We start from the raw sequence: 22,262 nt of genomic DNA, 5'->3' as shown, positions 1-22,262 counted from the left end.
CCCTGAGTCTCAATGTAAAGGCACAGCTGCAATGTTTCGTCTTAAAGGCACAGTACTGAATTCCATGTTCTCCACTGAAAACCACAGCTGTCGTGTTTCAGTTTTACTACTGTTGTAGTTGGGATCTCCAGACCTCAGTACCTCCGTGCTTCCAGCACCTCCGTGCCTCCGTGCTTCCAGCAGCTCCGTGACTCAGCATCTCCGTGCCTCAGCACCTCCGTGCCGCAGTACCTCCGTGCTTCCAACACCTCCGTGCTTCCAGCACCTCCGTGACTCAGCATCTCCGTGCCTCAGCACCTCAGTACCTCCGTGCCTCAGGACCTCAGTACCTCCGTGCCTCAGGACCTCCGTGCCTCCGTGCCTCAGTACTTCCGTGCTTCCAGCACCTCCGTGCCTCCGTGCTTCCAGCACCTCCGTGACTCAGCATCTCCGTGCCTCAGCACCTCCGTGCCTCAGTACCTCCGTGCTTCCAGTGCCTCCGTGCTTCCAGCATCTCCGTGACTCAGCATCTCCGTGCCTCAGCACCTCCGTGCCTCCGTGCCTCAGCACCTCCGTGCCTCAGTACCTCCGTGCTTCCAGCACCTCCGTGCCTCCGTGCCTCAGCACCCCAGTGTCCTCTACGCACTCCAGTGTCTCTACGCACCCCAGTGTCTTCACGCACCTCAGTGTCTCTACGCACCTCAGTGCCTCTACGCACCTCAGTGTCTCTACGCACCTCAGTGCCTCTACGCACCTCAGTGCCTCTACGCACCTCAGTGCCTCTACGCACCTCAGTGCCTCTATGCACCTCAGTGCCTCTACGTACCTCAGTGTCTCCAAGTACCTCAGTGTCTCCAAGCACCTCAGTGTCTCCAAGCACCTCAGTGTCTCCAAGCACCTCAGTGTCTCCAAGCACCTCAGTGTCCCCAAGCACCCCGTGCCCTTTAGCACAGTTGTACCTGTTATTCTTCACTGATTCATCAGCGCCTTTCCAGTTCTGTCTTTCAGGAGACCTTCAGCGCCCACACGTGCTTCCTGTCTGCCGACCTCATCCTGCATGAGGAGAACCTGGATTCGGCCATCTCTGCCGCGGTTCCTCTTCCCAGTCACCGGAAGAGACCCCGAGTCCACAACACTTCCAAAACCAGGTCAGTGGTGGTATTCGTGTAGTCCTCCAGTCGCCCGCGCAGACTTCGCTAGCACCGGGTTCACAAAAACCTTAGTCATGACAGTAGGAACTGGCCCCATGGACCCGGCCGAAAGTGTTTGTCTGACGCAGGACCTCCTAAGCAATATTGCAGGACGCTTGGAAGGTCTGGAGTCGACTCAGCATCAATTGGCACAGTGTCTGCAGCGGAATTCTTTCTCCAGAGATTCTCTGACCTTCTGCTCTAAGACTCCTGACCAACTGCAGATATTCTACCAGATGTTATTACAGTTACAAGAACTTTTGCCTAGTATTCTCTCTGTAATGCCTGATCTCCTCAGGAATACTACCAACGTTGTTGATCCTGTTTTGTCCCAACCAGTTAATAGAGTCTCTTCCTCTGTGCAAGGAAAAGTTGTTCATCAGAGCTATCCACGGCCCAAGCTCTCTGAAGCTGAACGTCAGCGGCGTAGGGAGCTACACCTCTGTCTTTACTGTGGAAATTCCGGTCATTTTGTTAAAGACTGCATTCTTCGCAAGCCAGGGAATGGTGACAAATCGCAGTATCACAGTGCTCATGTCTACAAGTCATCCACAGTAGCCGATCCTGCTACTGCTGACGGGGGTATCAAGATGGCTACTCGGAAAGAGACTCAAATTTATGACTGGGGTCCGGTGATTAAAAGACCTTATCCCAAGTTGGGTGTCCAGAGAAGAATATTCAAGCCATTTAGAGTCACAGAGGAGTCAGAGTGTCCAGCCCCAGGAGGGGCGTCTTCAGAGTGTCCAGCCCCAGGAGGGGCGTCTTCAGAGTGTCCAGCCCCAGGAGGGGCGTCTTCAGAGTGTCCAGCCCCAGGAGGGGCGTCTTCAGAGTGTCCAGCCCCAGGAGGGGCGTCTTCAGAGTGTCCAGCCCCAGGAGGGGCGTCTTCAGAGTGTCTAGCCCCAGGAGGGGCGTCTTCAGAGTGTCTAGCCCCAGGAGGGGCGTCTTCAAAGTGTCCAGCCCCAGGAGGGGCGTCTTCAAAGTGTCTAGCCCCAGGAGGGGCGTCTTCAGAGTGTCCAGCCCCAGGGGGGGCATCCGTGTCTTCAGCCCCAGGGGGGGCGTCTTCAGAGTGTCCAGCCCCAAGAAGGGGTTCTTCAGAGTGTCCAGCCCCAAGAAGGGGTTCTTCAGAGCGTCCAGCCCCAGTGAGGGGTTCAGAGCGTCCAGCCCCAGTGAGGGGTTCAGAGCGTCCAGCCCCAGGAGGGGGTTCTTCAGAGGGCACAGCCCCAGGAGGGGGTTCTTCAGAGGGTCCAGCCCCAGGAGGGGGTTCCGAGGGTACAGCCCCAGGAAGGGGATCCGAGGGTCCAGAGCCAGAGGGTCTACAGAGTGCTGCCCAGCCAGAGGGTCTACAGAGTGCTGCCCAGCCAGAGGGTCTACAGAGTGCTGCCCAGCCAGAGGGTCTACAGAGTGCTGCCCAGCCAGAGGGTCTACAGAGTGCTGCCCAGCCAGAGGGTCTACAGAGTGCTGCCCAGCCAGAGGGTCTACAGAGTGCTGCCCAGCCAGAGAGCCTTCAGAGCGCTGCCCAGCCAGAGAGCCTTCAGAGCGCTGCCCAGCCAGAGAGCCTTCAGAGCGCTGCCCAGCCAGAGAGCCTTCAGAGCGCAGCACAGCCCCGTGAAGAGAGGGCTCTTGCCTCAGCCCAGCCCTGTGAAGTGGGGGCTCTTGCCTCAGCCCAGCCCCGTGAAGTGGGGGCTCTTGCCTCAGCCCAGCCCCGTGAAGTGGGGGCTCTTGCCTCAGCCCAGCCCCGTGAAGTGGGGGCTCCTGCCTTGGTTCAGCCCCGTGAAGAAAGGACTCAGTCCGTCCCGGTTCCAGCCGGTCCAGCAATACTCCAGGCCCAGCCTGGTCAGTCCGTCCCGGTTCCAGCCGGTCCAGCAATACTCCAGGCCCAGCTTGGCCAGTCCGTTCCGGTTCCAGCCGGTCCAGCAATACTCCAGGCTCCGCCTGGTCAGTTCGTTCCGGTTCCAGCCGGTCCAGTGTTACTCCAGGACCAGCCTGGTCAGTCTCCTTTGGTTCCAGCCAATTCAAGCATCCCCGGATCCAATCCAGTCCTACTCGTCCAGTCAAAGATTTCTCCAGTTTCAGCCTCTAAGCTTTCGTCTGATGGTTTACCACCTATTTACTTCGATGGAGATTTACTGCAATATGCCGCTTTGGTTGAACAATTTCTGTCTCGGATGGAGTCTGATCCTTCAGGTGCAGTAACTCCTTCCAACGTTACTCGATATCTGTTCCTGGCATTCAGAGGAAGAGCTTTGGAGTGGGCCAACATGCTTTTTGAGAGTAATGATCCTGTGTTCCATGACTTACAGAATTTTAGTAATGCTGTGGTTAAAGAATTTGGTCCTAAACCTATGGAATCTGACTCGGTAAAGAAATCAGGCTCTAAAGGGAATGCAGAAGGAAGTTTGTGCTGTCCTCCCAGGGATAACCTAAGAATCTCCTTCAGTAAGAATCCGACCATTAAAATTGCTCATGTTGGAGTCTCTCCTAGCCCAGAGAATTTAAATCTCCAGTGCACCTCATTTTCATCTGCAAACTGTGTATCTATGGGAGATTCATATCTTCCATTAGACTTGGACTCAGACTCTGAATTTGATCCAGTCCATGATGCTACTCCTTTCTTGGGAGCCCCCATGTTTTCTAAGGAAGGTTTTTCTTTACAGGAGATCCCGCGGTCCTTGGTCAAAACCAAACGTTCCCATAAGAAGAAGAGGCATCAACGAAGGTCCTAAATTCTTCTGTATGAATTTCTCAAGTTCCCCTAAGATTAGATGGGTGTCCGGAGTCCACCCTCGAAGAGGGGGATACTGTCACAATCCTGACTGTAATTCTCATATTTAGTGACTTACCCCTGCTTTCTGTCCTGGATCCTGTGTCTTTTCACTCACGGAGTTAAACAGCTTGTCAGCACTGAGTTTCCTGAGTTCTCTGCCTGAGAGGTAATCAGCTCCACCTGTGGTGATCTCCTGTGTGAGGCTGAATTCAGTAATCTAAAAGCAAGCATCCTGTGTTTTGCAGAGGTCCAGGCTTCAGTGTTCTCTTGGCCTGCTAGGCCTCATTCTACATCACAGCCTTGGCTAGAGTAGTCACATGACAGTGACATCACCTAATCCTGCCCACCAATCATCAAGGACCAGGAAGTATAAATCAGGAGGCTGAGTTGGAATCTGGGCCAGTTCCTCGTGTCACATATAGCCTTGTGAGAGTCTTTATGCTGAGCTCCCTTAAGGTAACCATTGTACCTAAGTTCCTGTGGAAACTCTGTTCCCTTGTTCCTGTATGGTTACTTGTGTGTTGCCATTTGATTTCACCATTTCCCTGAGTCTCAATGTAAAGGCACAGCTGCAATGTTTCGTCTTAAAGGCACAGTACTGAATTCCATGTTCTCCACTGAAAACCACAGCTGTCGTGTTTCAGTTTTACTACTGTTGTAGTTGGGATCTCCAGACCTCAGTACCTCCGTGCTTCCAGCACCTCCGTGCCTCCGTGCTTCCAGCAGCTCCGTGACTCAGCATCTCCGTGCCTCAGCACCTCCGTGCCGCAGTACCTCCGTGCTTCCAACACCTCCGTGCTTCCAGCACCTCCGTGACTCAGCATCTCCGTGCCTCAGCACCTCAGTACCTCCGTGCCTCAGGACCTCAGTACCTCCGTGCCTCAGGACCTCCGTGCCTCCGTGCCTCAGTACTTCCGTGCTTCCAGCACCTCCGTGCCTCCGTGCTTCCAGCACCTCCGTGACTCAGCATCTCCGTGCCTCAGCACCTCCGTGCCTCAGTACCTCCGTGCTTCCAGTGCCTCCGTGCTTCCAGCATCTCCGTGACTCAGCATCTCCGTGCCTCAGCACCTCCGTGCCTCCGTGCCTCAGCACCTCCGTGCCTCAGTACCTCCGTGCTTCCAGCACCTCCGTGCCTCCGTGCCTCAGCACCCCAGTGTCCTCTACGCACTCCAGTGTCTCTACGCACCCCAGTGTCTTCACGCACCTCAGTGTCTCTACGCACCTCAGTGTCTCTACGCACCTCAGTGCCTCTACGCACCTCAGTGCCTCTACGCACCTCAGTGCCTCTACGCACCTCAGTGCCTCTACGTACCTCAGTGTCTCCAAGTACCTCAGTGTCTCCAAGCACCTCAGTGTCTCCAAGCACCTCAGTGTCTCCAAGCACCTCAGTGTCCCCAAGCACCCCGTGCCCTTTAGCACAGTTGTACCTGTTATTCTTCACTGATTCATCAGCGCCTTTCCAGTTCTGTCTTTCAGGAGACCTTCAGCGCCCACACGTGCTTCCTGTCTGCCGACCTCATCCTGCATGAGGAGAACCTGGATTCGGCCATCTCTGCCGCGGTTCCTCTTCCCAGTCACCGGAAGAGACCCCGAGTCCACAACACTTCCAAAACCAGGTCAGTGGTGGTATTCGTGTAGTCCTCCAGTCGCCCGCGCAGACTTCGCTAGCACCGGGTTCACAAAAACCTTAGTCATGACAATGTGATAATAATGCTCATTGTACTCTCATGGGCCTTAAAGCCAACTAACATGGCACAAGTCCTATTGCCAAATACATTATGCAGACCTCATTGCACAGAAAACTCTGTCCTGTTTTCCTATAAGTGTCCCCTTCACTTTTGCATTTGGAGAGTGATCAGCAAATCCAGAACACACTAATGACATGAGCATAACAGATATTTCCAGAACTGGAATTCCTCCAGTGTGGTATTGTGTTGTGTAGAATAATTCTGCATAACATAACCATCATACTGCTCTAGTATCCTACGCCAGAGGCTCAACTGCTGTATGGTTAATGCAGGTCTTGCTACCTCTATGCACTGACACTTCATCATTCCAGTAGGGAAGAGGCTTGAAGACCCTGGATGAGGATTTACAGTATCAGACCCCTGAACGCTGTTTTTGTCCCAATTCACCCACTAATATCTGGAAATAGCTGCATCTTGCGGGAGGCATTGGGTGTATCACAGCAGCTCACTCCACAGTGCATACTCTATTTATAGGACTAGATTATGTAAGTGGGATTGAAGAGGTGGAGAGGACACATTTAGAGGTGCCAATCTATGTTACGGCTCTATAGCATTTATTTTTCCTGCAAAACAGTTTGATACTATACAAGGTGGATGGTGGAACAAGGCTTCACCCTATTCATTCAGTTGGACCTTTTTTGTCCCTTCCAGGTTATGTATGGTAAAATGCATTGCTACATTCATTTTGCATAACGTTAAATAAAAAAATAAAAAAAATGGAAGCACAGAAACACATGTAATACATGATTGGTTGAAAACATAAAAGAAATATTTGAGGACAAAAACTGCAAAGTTGAATTTAATGAAGACAGTGGTGAGTGGTGATAATAATGAAGCTACTGTAAGTGTCTTTGAGTGGTGCTATGAGGGTCATAATTTAGATAGTGGTCCTTGAATAGTGTTATGAGGGTCGTAATTTAGATAGTGGTCCTTCAGTGGTGGTATGAGGGTCATAATTTAGATAGTGGTCCTTTAGTGGTGGTATGAGGGTCATAATTTAAATAGTGGTCCTTGAATGGTGGTATGAGGGTCATAATTTAGATAGTGGTCCTTCAGTGGTGGTATGAGGGTCATAATTTAAATAGTGGTCCTTGAATGGTGGTATGAGGGTCATCATTTAGATAGTGGTCCCTCAGTGGTGGTGTTAGGGTCATAATTTAGATAGTTGTCCTTCAGTGGTGGTTTGATGGCAGTAATAAAGACAGTGGTCAAAATTAAAAACGCTGTGCTTTGCATGATTTGCCTAGCTCTCCTAGGCCGGCTTGGACAAGTAGCTCAGTATTAAACTTCCAAATAACAGAACTTGGATAGGGGTGATCCTCAATCCTCATGCAATGATGATTTTTTAATGGAATGTATTAAGCTACAGTTGGCTGGACATGGGCTCCAATAAGAGGTCAGGACCAGTGATTAGTTCGGACCCATCCGATTGCAAATTTCCAATCCAGAAAAGTTGTGATGGGTCTCCAGCAAGAACCGCCCTGGCGGGGCTGGCTCCATTGAAGTTAGTGAGCTAACACTATCTGATCTTGTTAGCTATTGCAAGCAAGTGCTGATCTTTTTAATTACCATCCACTGAGGGGGTGGCTCCTGCATGGGTAGGTGATAGCTTGTTTCATAGCAAAGATATTTACATGGGCCCTCATTCCGAGTTGATCGCTCGCTAGCTACTTTTAGCAGCCGTGCAAACGCATAGTCACCACCCATGGGGGAGTGTATTTTCGCTTTGCAGCAGTGCGAACGCCTGTGCAGCCGCGCGGCAGCAAACACATTTTGTGCAGAACAAGACCAGCCCTGTAGTTACTTATTCTGTGCGATGATTACTGCGACGAATGACACGGTAATGACGTCAGATACCCGCCCGGCCACGCTTGCGTTTTTCCAAATACTCCCAGAAAACGGTCAGTTGCCACCCAGAAACTCCCACTTCTTGTCAATCTCCTTGCGTCCGCCAGTGCGACTGAAAGTGTCGCTAGAATCTGTGCAAAACCACGATGCTTGTTGTACCCGTACGTCGCGCGTGCGCATTGCAGTGCATACGCATGCGTAGTTTTGCCATTTTCTCTGATGATCGCTATGCAGCGAACAACGGCAGCTAGCGATCAACTCTGAATGAGGTCCATAATTACATAGTTAGTGAGGTTGAAAAGAGGTAAAAAGCCCATCGGGTTCAACCTGTATTCTGTATTAAGCTGTTCATATTATAAGGAGCCTGCTGAAGTAATGGTTTAGTATCAATTGATAACTATGATTCTTGCCACTCCCAGATATTTGATGTCAATATGCTATAGCCCTGGATATATTTTCCTGTTAGAAATTTGTCCAATCCGTTTTTAAATGCATTTACAGAATCTGCCGTTATTACCTTCTCCAGCAGGGAGTTCCAAATCTTTATTGCCCTTACCGTGAAGAACCCTTTCCTACGTTGTGTATGGAATTGTGCTTTCCAGGCCAATTCCTAGATCATTGCTAAATATACTAAACAGTAGCGGGCCAAGTACGGACCCTTATGGTATTCCGCTGACTACTGGTGCCCAGCTGGAGAACATCCCGTTAACCATGACTCGTTGTACTCTGTTATCCAGCCAATTACCTATCCATGTACAAATAGTATTTCCTAGGCCAAGTTCTCTTAATTTGATGATCAGTCTCCTGTGAGGCACTGTATCGAAGGCTTTTGCAAAATCTAAGTAGACCACATCCACTGCTTTTCCCTGGTCAAGATTATCGCTCACTTCCTCGTAGAAGCTAATTAAGTTACTTTGACATGATCTGTCCCTTACAAACCCATCCTGGCTTTTACTAATAAACTTAGTATTCCGCAGATAATCCTCTATGCTATCCCTCAAAATTCCTTCCAATATTTTGCCCACTATAGAGGTTATACTAACTGGCCTATAGTTGCCATTAAAAGTGCAGAACCAGCTGTTCCTGGATGCTTTAAGGGTAGAATTAGCTTGATAAGAATAGCCCCATAGGGACATACAGTAGGCAGGCAGTAGAGACAGACAATACGACTTCAGTGTGAGGCAGGAAAGGAGGCAGCTATATACCAGTGACAGAGCAGTGCCCCTACACCCATAGCCAGAATTTGTACAATGCAGCAACTGCAATGTGTGAAGTGCAAAGTGATAAGGGATATTCCGTGTGGGAAGGGTCTACGCAATGTGGGAATTGCAGTGCAGCATGGGATTTGTGCAGTGTGGCACTGTATCATCTTTGCAACTATCAGTGGCGTCAGGTAATCATTTTCAGGTAACTGTACAGCCAGGTCACCAAGGTCTCCACTGTAGGTCCAGCCACCGCTATCTGTATTGCCACGACACTGATAAAGATAACTCATCTATGTCTTAGTTCTTTTCATGTTCCATTATACCTGTATACTTTTACCTTGAACCTGACTCTCCACGTATTCCCCCAGCTTCTTCCTTCCCGCTTCTCAGCCTGTTAGTAATTTCTGGAATGCATGGTGCATTTTGCAGGAATATTTCCCTTGAATAATTCATCTGCTCAGCCGCGTGTCTTTGTCAGTGTCGGATGCCTGGGAGTGGATATAGGTGCCTGTAGGGTGTCCTTGGAAAATGAAACAACTTGCCGATGACCCGATCTCCAGGCACAATATAGAAAATAGCTTTTAAACTTTTCATTTGGTGAATTGTGCAGCCAGACGGGAGAGCGTCAGACTCTGGAGAAAGGCGAAATACAGAATAGATAACGGTTTCTAATGTTCAGGGGAAAAAACAACGTTTGTTTTACAGTATGTCAGCGGATGAAATGGATATTAGTGCAATGTTATTTTTTTAAATCACCTCTTTTTCAGGCAATATATTAAATTATGAGTACTACTATATAACTAGAATAAGTGAGTGAGTGAGTGAGTGAGTGAGTTAGTTAGTTAGTTAGTTAGTTAGTTAGTTAGTTAGTTAGTTGGGTGTGATACGGGATCTCGGTGGTCACATGACTGACACTGGCACCCTGAGAATGCCAATAGGCGACGGAGTAATTATTTTTATCCCTGATTTTCCTACAATACAGTTTCCTGCCTCATGGCTTCTCAGTCTATAGATATGATGCAGAGTAGAACATACAATCCTTTGAGTAGTTCATCTTGAGAAAATTCGCACTGCACATGATCAGAAAATGAAGGCGTGCTAATGGGGTTTTTCATAGTTGTATGCAAGATTGCAGGAGTAGGATGTGGTGTTCAGTAGAGATGAGCGGGTTCGGTTTCTCTGAATCCGAACCCGCCCGAACTTCATGTTTTTTTACACGGGTCCGAGCGACTCGGATCTTCCCGCCTTGCTCGGTTAACCCGAGCGCGCCCGAACGTCATCATCACGCTGTCGGATTCTCGCGAGGCTCGGATTCTATCGCGAGACTCGGATTCTATATAAGGAGCCGCGCGTCGCGGCCATTTTCACACGTGCATTGAGATTGATAGGGAGAGGACGTGGCTGGCGTCCTCTCCGTTTAGAAATTAAAATAGATAGGAGAGTGAGAGTGAGACACTTCATTTACTTACTGGAGCTTAGGAGGAGTTATACTAGTGACTGATGACCAGTGACCTGACCACCAGTGCAGTTTTATAATTTTTTATTATTTAATAATCCGTTCTGTTCTTGTTCTCTGCCTGAAAAAAACGATACACAGTGACTCAGTCACACTCACATACCATATCTGTGCTCAGCCCAGTGTGCTGCATCATCTATGTATAATATCTGACTGTGCTCACACAGCTTAATTGTGGGGGAGACTGGGGAGCAGTTATAGGTTATAGCAGGAGCCAGGAGTACATATTAAACAGTGCACACTTTTGCTGCCAGAGTGCCACTGCCAGTGTGACTGACCACTGACCACTGTGACCAGTGACCTGACCACACTGACCACCAGTATAGTATATTGTGATTGAATGTCTGCCTGAAAAAGTACACTCGTCGTGTGACTTGTGTGGTGTTTTTTTATTCTATAAAAATTAAAAAACTCATTCTGCTGACAGACAGTGTCCAGCAGGTCCGTCATTATATAATATATACCTGTCCGGCTGCAGTAGTGATATATATATATATTTTTTATATCATTATTTATCATCCAGTCTATACTAGCAGCAGACACAGTACGGTAGTTCACGGCTGTAGCTACCTCTGTGTCGGCACTCGGCAGTCCATCCATAATTGTATACCACCTACCCGTGGTTTTTTTTTTCTTTCTTCTTTATACATACTACATCTCATTATCATCCAGTCTATATTAGCAGCAGACACAGTACAGTACGGTAGTCCACGGCTGTAGCTACCTCTGTGTCGGCACTCGGCAGTCCATCCATAATTGTATACCACCTACCCGTGGTTTTTTTTTCTTTCTTCTTTATACATACTACATCTCATTATCATCCAGTCTATATTAGCAGCAGACACAGTACAGTACGGTAGTCCACGGCTGTAGCTATCTCTGTGTCGGCACTCGGCAGTCCATCCATAATTGTATACCACCTACCCGTGGTTTTTTTTTTCTTTCTTCTTTATACATACTACATCTCATTATCAACCAGTCTATATTAGCAGCAGACACAGTACAGTACGGTAGTCCACGGCTGTAGCTACCTCTGTGTCGGCACTCGGCAGTCCATCCATAATTGTATACCACCTACCCGTGGTTTTTTTTTCTTTCTTCTTTATACATACTACATCTCATTATCAACCAGTCTATATTAGCAGCAGACACAGTACGGTAGTTCACGGCTGTAGCTACCTCTGTGTCGGCACTCGGCAGTCCATCCATAATTGTATACCACCTACCCGTGGTTTTTTTTTTTTCTTCTTTATACATACTACATCTCATTATCATCCAGTCTATATTAGCAGCAGACACAGTACAGTACGGTAGTCCACGGCTGTAGCTACCTCTGTGTCGGCACTCGGCAGTCCATCCATAATTGTATACCACCTACCCGTGGTTTTTTTTTTCTTTCTTCTTTATACATACTACATCTCATTATCATCCAGTCTATATTAGCAGCAGACACAGTACAGTACGGTAGTCCACGGCTGTAGCTACCTCTGTGTCGGCACTCGGCAGTCCATCCATAATTGTATACCACCTACCCGTGGTTTTTTTTTTCTTTCTTCTTTATACATACTACATCTCATTATCAACCAGTCTATATTAGCAGCAGACACAGTACAGTACGGTAGTCCACGGCTGTAGCTACCTCTGTGTCGGCACTCGGCAGTCCATCCATAATTGTATACTAGTATCCATCCATCTCCATTGTTTACCTGAGGTGCCTTTTAGTTGTGCCTATTAAAATATGGAGAACAAAAATGTTGAGGTTCCAAAATTAGGGAAAGATCAAGATCCACTTCCACCTCGTGCTGAAGCTGCTGCCACTAGTCATGGCCGAGATGATGAAATGCCAGCAACGTCGTCTGCCAAGGCCGATGCCCAATGTCATAGTACAGAGCATGTCAAATCCAAAACACCAAATATCAGTAAAAAAAGGACTCCAAAACCTAAAATAAAATTGTCGGAGGAGAAGCGTAAACTTGCCAATATGCCATTTACCACACGGAGTGGCAAGGAACGGCTGAGGCCCTGGCCTATGTTCATGGCTAGTGGTTCAGCTTCACATGAGGATGGAAGCACTCAGCCTCTCGCTAGAAAACTGAAAAGACTCAAGCTGGCAAAAGCACCGCAAAGAACTGTGCGTTCTTCGAAATCCCAAATCCACAAGGAGAGTCCAATTGTGTCGGTTGCGATGCCTGACCTTCCCAACACTGGATGTGAAGAGCATGCGCCTTCCACCATTTGCACGCCCCCTGCAAGTGCTGGAAGGAGCACCCGCAGTCCAGTTCCTGATAGTCAGATTGAAGATGTCAGTGTTGAAGTACACCAGGATGAGGAGGATATGGGTGTTGCTGGCGCTGGGGAGGAAATTGACAAGGAGGATTCTGATGGTGAGGTGGTTTGTTTAAGTCAGGCACCCGGGGAGACACCTGTTGTCCGTGGGAGGAATATGGCCACTGACATGCCTGGTGAAAATACCCAAAAAATCAGCTCTTCGGTGTGGAAGTATTTCAACAGAAATGCGGACAACAGGTGTCAAGCCGTGTGTTGCCTTTGTCAAGCTGTAATAAGTAGGGGTAAGGACGTTAACCACCTCGGAACATCCTCCCTTATACGTCACCTGCAGCGCATTCATAATAAGTCAGTGACAAGTTCAAAAACTTTGGGCGACAGCGGAAGCAGTCCACTGACCAGTAAATCCCTTCCTCTTGTAACCAAGCTCACGCAAACCACCCCACCAACTCCCTCAGTGTCAATTTCCTCCTTCCCCAGGAATGCCAATAGTCCTGCAGGCCATGTCACTGGCAATTCTGACGAGTCCTCTCCTGCCTGGGATTCCTCCGATGCATCCTTGCGTGTAACGCCTACTGCTGCTGGCGCTGCTGTTGTTGCTGCTGGGAGTCGATGGTCATCCCAGAGGGGAAGTCGTAAGCCCACTTGTACTACTTCCAGTAAGCAATTGACTGTTCAACAGTCCTTTGCGAGGAAGATGAAATATCACAGCAGTCATCCTGCTGCAAAGCGGATAACTGAGGCCTTGACAACTATGTTGGTGTTAGACGTGCGTCCGGTATCCGCCGTTAGTTCACAGGGAACTAGACAATTTATTGAGGCAGTGTGCCCCCGTTACCAAATACCATCTAGGTTCCACTTCTCTAGGCAGGCGATACCGAGAATGTACACGGACGTCAGAAAAAGACTCACCAGTGTCCTAAAAAATGCAGTTGTACCCAATGTCCACTTAACCACGGACATGTGGACAAGTGGAGCAGGGCAGGGTCAGGACTATATGACTGTGACAGCCCACTGGGTAGATGTATGGACTCCCGCCGCAAGAACAGCAGCGGCGGCACCAGTAGCAGCATCTCGCAAACGCCAACTCTTTCCTAGGCAGGCTACGCTTTGTTTCACCGGTTTCCAGAATACGCACACAGCTGAAAACCTCTTACGGCAACTGAGGAAGATCATCGCGGAATGGCTTACCCCAATTGGACTCTCCTGTGGATTTGTGGCATCGGACAACGCCAGCAATATTGTGTGTGCATTAAATATGGGAAAATTCCAGCACGTCCCATGTTTTGCACATACCTTGAATTTGGTGGTGCAGAATTTTTTTAAAAACGACAGGGACGTGCAAGAGATGCTGTCGGTGGCCAGAAGAATTGCGGGACACTTTCGGCGTACAGGCACCACGTACAGAAGACTGGAGCACCACCAAAAACTACTGAACCTGCCCTGCCATCATCTGAAGCAAGAAGTGGTAACGAGGTGGAATTCAACCCTCTATATGCTTCAGAGGTTGGAGGAGCAGCAAAAGGCCATTCAAGCCTATACAATTGAGCACGATATAGGAGGTGGAATGCACCTGTCTCAAGCGCAGTGGAGAATGATTTCAACATTGTGCAAGGTTCTGATGCCCTTTGAACTTGCCACACGTGAAGTCAGTTCAGACACTGCCAGCCTGAGTCAGGTCATTCCCCTCATCAGGCTTTTGCAGAAGAAGCTGGAGACATTGAAGGAGGAGCTAACACGGAGCGATTCCGCTAGGCATGTGGGACTTGTGGATGGAGCCCTTAATTCGCTTAACAAGGATTCACGGGTGGTCAATCTGTTGAAATCAGAGCACTACATTTTGGCCACCGTGCTCGATCCTAGATTTAAAGCCTACCTGGGATCTCTCTTTCCGGCAGACACAAGTCTGCTGGGGTTGAAAGACCTGCTGGTGAGAAAATTGTCAAGTCAAGCGGAACGCGACCTGTCAACATCTCCTCCTTCACATTCTCCCGCAACTGGGGGTGCGAGGAAAAAGCTCAGAATTCCGAGCCCACCCGCTGGCGGTGATGCAGGGCAGTCTGGAGCGACTGCTGATGCTGACATCTGGTCCGGACTGAAGGACCTGACAACGATTACGGACATGTCGTCTACTGTCACTGCATATGATTCTCTCAACATTGAAAGAATGGTGGAGGATTATATGAGTGACCGCATCCAAGTAGGCACGTCACACAGTCCGTACTTATACTGGCAGGAAAAAGAGGCAATTTGGAGGCCCTTGCACAAACTGGCTTTATTCTACCTAAGTTGCCCTCCCACAAGTGTGTACTCCGAAAGAGTGTTTAGTGCCGCCGCTCACCTTGTCAGCAATCGGCGTACGAGGTTACATCCAGAAAATGTGGAGAAGATGATGTTCATTAAAATGAATTATAATCAATTCCTCCGCGGAGACATTGACCAGCAGCAATTGCCTCCACAAAGTACACAGGGAGCTGAGATAGTGGATTCCAGTGGGGACGAATTGATAATCTGTGAGGAGGGGGATGTACACGGTGATATATCGGAGGATGATGATGAGGTGGACATCTTGCCTCTGTAGAGCCAGTTTGTGCAAGGAGAGATTAATTGCTTTTTTTTTGGTGGGGGTCCAAACCAACCCGTCATATCAGTCACAGTCGTGTGGCAGACCCTGTCACTGAAATGATGGGTTGGTTAAAGTGTGCATGTCCTGTTTATACAACATAAGGGTGGGTGGGAGGGCCCAAGGACAATTCCATCTTGCACCTCTTTTTTCTTTTATTTTTCTTTGCGTCATGTGCTGTTTGGGGAGGGTTTTTTGGAAGGGCCATCCTGCGTTACACTGCAGTGCCATTCCTAGATGGGCCCGGTGTTTGTGTCGGCCACTAGGGTCGCTTATCTTACTCACACAGTCAGCTACCTCATTGCGCCTCTTTTTTTCTTTGCATCATGTGCTGTTTGGGGAGGGTTTTTTGGAAGGGACATCCTGCGTGACACTGCAGTGCCACTCCTAGATGGGCCCGGTGTTTGTGTCGGCCACTAGGGTCGCTTATCTTACTCACACAGCTACCTCATTGCGCCTCTTTTTTTCTTTGCGTCATGTGCTGTTTGGGGAGGGTTTTTTTGAAGGGCCATCCTGCGTGACACTGCAGTGACACTCCTAGATGGGCCCGGTGTTTGTGTCGGCCACTAGGGTCGCTTATCTTACTCACACAGCTACCTCATTGCGCCTCTTTTTTTCTTTGCGTCATGTGCTGTTTGGGGAGGGTTTTTTGGAAGGGACATCCTGCGTGACACTGCAGTGACACTCCTAGATGGGCCCGGTGTTTGTGTCGGCCACTAGGGTCGCTTATCTTACTCACACAGCTACCTCATTGCGCCTCTTTTTTTCTTTGCGTCATGTGCTGTTTGGGGAGGGTTTTTTGGAAGGGACATCCTGCGTGACACTGCAGTGACACTCCTAGATGGGCCCGGTGTTTGTGTCGGCCACTAGGGTCGCTTATCTTACTCACACAGCTACCTCATTGCGCCTCTTTTTTTCTTTGCGTCATGTGCTGTTTGGGGAGGGTTTTTTGGAAGGGACATCCTGCGTGACACTGCAGTGACACTCCTAGATGGGCCCGGTGTTTGTGTCGGCCACTAGGGTCGCTTAGCTTAGTCATCCAGCGACCTAGGTGCAAATTTTAGGACTAAAAATAATATTGTGAGGTGTGAGGTATTCAGAATAGACTGAAAATGAGTGTAAATTATGGTTTTTGAGGTTAATAATACTTTGGGATCAAAATGACCCCCAAATTCTATGATTTAAGCTGTTTTTTTAGTGTTTTTTGAAAAAAACACCCGAATCCAAAACACACCCGAATCCGACAAAAAAAATTTGGTGAGGTTTTGCCAAAACGCGGTCGAACCCAAAACACGGCCGCGGAACCGAACCCAAAACCAAAACACAAAACCCGAAAAATTTCCGGCGCTCATCTCTAGTGTTCAGGCAGGAGGAGTGCAATGGGTCATTGCAGAGTGAGTGGTGAGTGAGATGTAGGTGAGTGAGAGTGGCTTAAACGTGACTCTCTATGTATCGGGGAGCCAGGGAAGGGACTGGCTGGGGAGATCAGCAAAGGTGGATTAGCAAAAGCAGGAAATGAGGTAAGCAGTGATACTGAGGTTGGGCTGAAGAGGCGCAAAGTAGGAGATCAGAAGGACAGTGAGGAAAAGGGTACAGTAATCAAATCTAGAGATAATAAGGGCATGAACAATACTGTAGTTTTAGTGGATTCCAGTGTGAGAAAGGGTCTGATCCTGGAAATGTTTTGAGGATGCTAATGGATTGTGAGAGGAAGTATATGTGGGGGCAGAAAGAGAGGGCAGAGTAGACGATGACTCCTACACAGCAGACATACGGGATAGAGAAGAGAGAGTTTTTGCCAATGGAGAGGGAGAGTTGGTAGGGGAGATGGGAATTTGAAGGTGTATAGACAATGACTTCTGCTTTCGCCATGTTGAGTATGAGGGAGCGCTGGGTCATCCATGAGGACAAGACTGTTGATGACAAAGAAGATGGATGGGAAAAAGAGGTATTTGGGATTGGCGTCAGTGTCAATGGAGGCTGAAGGAACTGATGAACTCTCCAATGGTTGATGTATATAAGGAGAAAATGAAGGGCTAAATGAAATAGGGTCTTAATTACTTGAAGTAGAGGACTATTTTTCAAGCGGCAATCTTTTACAAGGCAAAACCAGGTTGGTTTTGCCTTGTAAAAGATTGGCGCTTTAAAAATATGAGCATTCTTGCCCAAAGTCCCACACCTCTGGCAACTCGGATCCTATTACAGTACATTTGCCATGTGGAGTAGTAGGACAGATAGTTGGGGTACACTGAGAGGAAGGGGGGAGAGGGGAGTGGATTCAGAAGTAGAGACATAGAAAGAGGGGCAGGACTGTAGGAGAAGAACCATGAGAGCGCACTGTCACGGAGGCTGAAGGAGCATACACTTTGCAGGGTAAAGGGTGGTCCATGGTGTGGAGTAGTGCTGCAATAAAGAAGTACTCAAAACTTATTCAAATATACAGGAAGTTTCCCCAACAGGTGCACATACTGTAAGAAAGCCAACCCTTAGTCAGCCTTAAAGTGCACCTATCGCTCAAAAATAGTGGAGATGTCAACTTTTTGGGCTAAACCACGATCCAGTGATGCACTGAGTAACCCGTCACTAATGCCCCTGGTACCTAATCACCTACTGTATATCTTTCCACTGACAGTTTCATGTGTCCATGTAGTAGGCCCTTTTACATAATTTAATGAGCGCTTTAAAGTTTTCTGTATTGAAATTTTAAATGAGTTACATTGTTCAAGAACAATGAGTCTTTTGTCATATCAGCAATCACCCGCACTCACAGCCTATTGTGTATCTCACAGCTGTATTTAAATATTGTGTAAATTGAAGAGTCATCTTCTGTGCTTATAACTATACATTCCGTACTATGGCCCTCATTCCGAGTTGATCGGTCGCAAGGCGAATTTAGCAGAGTTACACACGCTAAGCCGCCGCCTACTGGGAGTGTATCTTAGCATCTTAAAATTGCGACCGATGTATTCGCAATATTGCGAGCACAAACTACTTAGCAGTTTTAGAGTAGCTCCAGACTTACTCTGCCTGTGCGATCAGTTCAGTGCTTGTCGTTCCTGGTTTGACGTCACAAACACACCCAGCGTTCGCCCAACCACTCCCCCGTTTCTCCGGCCACTCCTGCGTTTTTTCCGGAAACGGTAGCGTTTTCAGCCACACGCCCATAAAACGCCGTGTTTCCGCCCAGTAACACCCATTTCCTGTCAATCACATTACGTTCGCCGGAGCGATGAGAAAGCCGTGAGTAAAAATACTTTCTTCATAGCAAAGATACTTGGCGCAGTCGCAGTGCGAATATTGCGCATGCGCACTAAGCGGAATTTCACTGCGATGCGATGAAAAATACAGAGCGAACGACTCGGAATGAGGGCCTATATTTACATACCTTGGCATTTTATACAGTGTCCGCTATGTCTGTGAGGATGTATCTTGGAATCGTCACAGATAAGGAGAACTCTAGCAGTCCAACAATCATATTTTCTCAACAATCAAGGTCAACGCACAAACTGTGATTTGTTTTTCCTGACGGTGAAAAATTAATTCCCATTATTTCCCACCTGAAAACAAACTGATAATGCAGCCATCATATGGAGCTTCATTGAAATGTCACTGACTGCAAGGAAATGGTCTGCGTCTTACTGAGCGTCAGCAGTGAGACATATGTGAGGACCGGCAAACATTCTGGAAACACAAAGCCTGAATGTAAATGTCACCGTGCTGTAGGGAGAACCTGCACATATCACCAGGGATGGTGTTCCAGGAATCATGACAAAGAGCTGTGTGTATTATACCTTACACCAGAGACTGCATGGATCTAATAAGATGTACACACTACTGTGCTCCTGGAAGGTTACTGTTCTCTCATTGTGCAGGAACAGGGATGTTTTTAGAAAGAATCAGGTATCGGTGCCGCTCTGATGAGTTACCTAAATTAGGGACCCCAAGTAAGCAGCAGATAATGGGCCTAATTCAGACCTGATTGCAGCAGCAAAATTGTTCTCTAATGGGCAAAACCATGCTGCACTGCAGGTGGGGCAGATGTAACATGTGCAGAGAGAGTTAGATTTGGGTGGGTTATATTGTTTCTGTGCAGGGTAAATACTGGCTGCTTTATTTTTACACTGCAATGTAGATTTCAGTTTGAACACATGCCACCCAAATCTAACTCTTTCTGCACATGTTACATCTGCCCCACCTGCAGTGCACATGGGCCCTCGTTCCGAGTTGATTGCACCAAGCAACTTTTTGCTGCTGGTGAGATCAACTAATCTCCGCCTATGGGGGAGTGTATTTTAGCATAGCAGGGCTGCGAACGCTTGTGCACCTCCCGACCTGTCCATCTTCTTGCGATCGCCGCTGCGATCACATTTGTTGCTGGCGGCATCATTGACCGTCGCCAGGCAATTACGCGTGTGCGCAATGCGTAAACCGCACATGCGCATTTCCGACCCGTTCGCACCGCAGCGAAGAACCTCTGAGTTCGAACGGGTCGGAATGACCCCCATGGTTTTGCCCATTTGAGAACAATTTTGCTGCTGCGATCAGGTCTGAATTAGACCCAATATTCATTCTCTGAAATTGCAATGCAAATGAATGAAATATTATATGTGGTGTCACAATGGCGATTTTCAGCGCGCTTTTTCAAAACACACAAAAATTTGGTTTACTTTGGGTAATTAGGCATTTTTTCTGCAGTCATATTCCACTGCTGAATTGAATCCTATTGGAGAAAGAACGCCATATAAATACAATTATTATTATTAGAGTACTTTATCACCATGCTATTTATCACTCTCCAAGGTTTGATAAATCTGAGCAATAAGTTTGAACTGGAGGACACCAATGTTCACTGTTCATATAAACAAAGGGGGTCATTCCGAGTTGTTCGCTCGGTAAAAATCTTCGCATCGCAGCGATTTTCCGCTTAATGCGCATGCGCAATGTCCGCACTGCGACTGCGCCAAGTAAAATTTGCTATGCACTTAGGAATTTTACTCACGGCTTTTTCATCGTTCTGGCGATCGTAATGTGATTGACAGGAAATGGGTGTTACTGGGCGGAAACAGGCCGTTTTATGGGCGTGTGGGAAAAAACGCTACCGTTTCCGGAAAAAACGCAGGAGTGGCTGGAGAAACGGGGGAGTGTCTGGGTGAACGCTGGGTGTGTTTGTGACGTCAAACCAGGAACGACAAGCACTGAACTGATCGCAGATGCCGAGTAAGTCTGAAGCTACTCAGAAACTGCTACGAGGTGTGTAATCGCAATATTGCGAATACATCGTTCGCAATTTCAAGATGCTAAGATTCACTCCCAGTAGGCGGCGGCTTAGCATGAGCAAATCTGCTAAAATTCACTTGCGAGCGAACAACTCGGAATGACCCCCAAAGTAAATAATTCTATAATTGCAGCTATTTATGCTTGGACAGGGAACATTTTATAGGTACAAAGGGGGTCATTCCGACCTGATCGCACGCTAGGTTTTTTCGCTGCGGTGCGATCAGGTCAAAACTCGTGAAAACTGCACACGCGTATGCACCGCAATGCGCAGACCCATTGTACGGGTACAAAGCGGATCATTGCTGAGCGATGGATTTAACGAAGAATCCATTCGCACAGCCGATCGCAAGGAGATTGACAGGAAGATGGCGTTTGTGGGTGTCAACTGACTGTTTTCTGGGAGTGTTTGGAAAAACGCAGGCGTGTCCAGGCGTTTGCAGGGTGGGTGTCTGACGTCATTTCCGGACACGAAAAGGCTGAAGTGATCGCAGCGGCTGAGTAAGTTCTGGGCAACTCAGAAACTGCACAAAACTTTTTTGTACCGCTCGGCTGCACATGCGATCGCACACTTGCAAAGCGAAAATACACTCCCCTATGGGCGGCGACTATGTGATCGCAGTGCTGCAAAATGTAGCCAGCGTGCGATCAACTCGGAATGACCCCCAAACTCATAATTCATCTCTAGCAGTCACACCCAAGCATGTGGAACGGGACAAATGTGAATGAACTGGTTTAGATACAGTAATAGGATTATCCCTATTGATTAAATCCATACTGCAATACCGAGTGTGTTTTTGTGGCAATTTAGGAGGTGTGACGTGGACAAACAAAATGTATAAGTGAGTACTATACACCACTGGTTTGTGTCACAGGCAGTTGTCAGATACATTAGATTTCAGTGTTGCTCTAGTATTTCCTATTACCATTTGTCTGCAAATCGCTGCAGAGGAAAATAGTTTTTCTATGATCCTCCAGGAACGTTTAATGGATGACTTTGATAAAATAGTTTTAGTGATTTTCAGCTGCAGATATTACACAATTACTGGGGAAATATTTAGAAAGCGTAGAGGAGATGATGTTACTGTAGGCTTTCCTGAGTACCTGGGATTATTAACGTCGGCTCCCACACTAAGGTTGCTGGATATTTATTACAGGAATCACACGTTTCTATTCACTGATGGGAGAGGGACATGTGAGCTGATTCAAAGCGGATATGATCAAGATCTTCATATAAATTGGTGATTTTTTTTGCGACTGCGTGTGCAACTAAGATTTGCATGGTGCATGTGCCCAACGGTGTCTACTTAAGACATGGAGCAGGATGTAATGTAGTCAAGACAGGCAGAGCTCCGAGATTTCAGCTGTACTTGTACTTTTTTTTAACCGCAATCATTTACACAACAAAACCAGGCTGGTTATAAATGATTGCCGCTTTAAAAATATTCTCTGAGCTCCGTCCGTCTCGCCCACTGTTTGGGCATCACTAACTCATGGTCATAGCAGCTTGCGACTCAGAATTGGGCCATTATGTCAAGCATGTTACCCGGCCTTGTTCAATTGACACTCATGGTTCAGCCAACCCCTATGAAAAGTAAAAAACGACAAATCATCTTTGTACATTGTCCGTGACCTAGAGATGAATGAATCGCATTATAAAAAGTTGAGCTTCTGTGATACCCTTGAGTACGGCTTCGTGTCGAAGTCCTGTTGAAGTCTATGGACCCTGCAGTGCCGGAGGTTTACACTTGGTGGCATTGTAGAGCGCAAGAGAGACAAGTGGACAAAGTGCCTAATTTAGCATGAAACTCTGCTGCGGCAGCATTCAC

Source organism: Pseudophryne corroboree, chromosome 11, assembly GCF_028390025.1.
Source record: "Pseudophryne corroboree isolate aPseCor3 chromosome 11, aPseCor3.hap2, whole genome shotgun sequence".
NCBI classification, from domain to species: Eukaryota; Metazoa; Chordata; class Amphibia; order Anura; family Myobatrachidae; genus Pseudophryne; species Pseudophryne corroboree.
Note: the sequence above shows the minus strand (reverse complement) of the source record.